We start from the raw sequence: 427 nt of genomic DNA, 5'->3' as shown, positions 1-427 counted from the left end.
AGGGGCGCTGGTCCTCCCGCCTGAGGCCGGGGCCGGGCAGGGCCCAGGCTGGCGGTAGGAGGGAGTCCCGAAGGGCTCTGCGTTAAAGACTTGCGCTTTAATTCCTTTTTCTTCCTGGCTAGTGACGTCCTCTACGCGGCGAAGCAGCCCAGTCACTCCAAGCGCCGGGAAGGGAAAGACGAGCTGAGCGCCGCTTCCCACGCTCGGCCACGCCCCGACCACGCCTCTAGGCTACGCCCCCTTTCGCTCCACCTCCTGGCCGAGCTACGCCTCTGACCCCGCGAGGTTTGGACGGGTGACGTAACTTTGTTCCACATTTTGATTGGCTGCCTTGGAACATGTTGCGGGCGTGGCAGTTTCCCGAGCTCTGATTGGTCGCAGGTGAAGGGCGGGGCGTCGCGGGTCGGGCCTGCAGCCCGAGGGGTGA

This window comes from Fukomys damarensis, unplaced genomic scaffold (genome assembly GCF_012274545.1).
Source record: "Fukomys damarensis isolate Sample0158 unplaced genomic scaffold, DMR_v1.0_HiC HiC_scaffold_15, whole genome shotgun sequence".
In the NCBI taxonomy this organism is placed as follows: Eukaryota; Metazoa; Chordata; class Mammalia; order Rodentia; family Bathyergidae; genus Fukomys; species Fukomys damarensis.
This window is presented reverse-complemented; position numbering follows the sequence as displayed.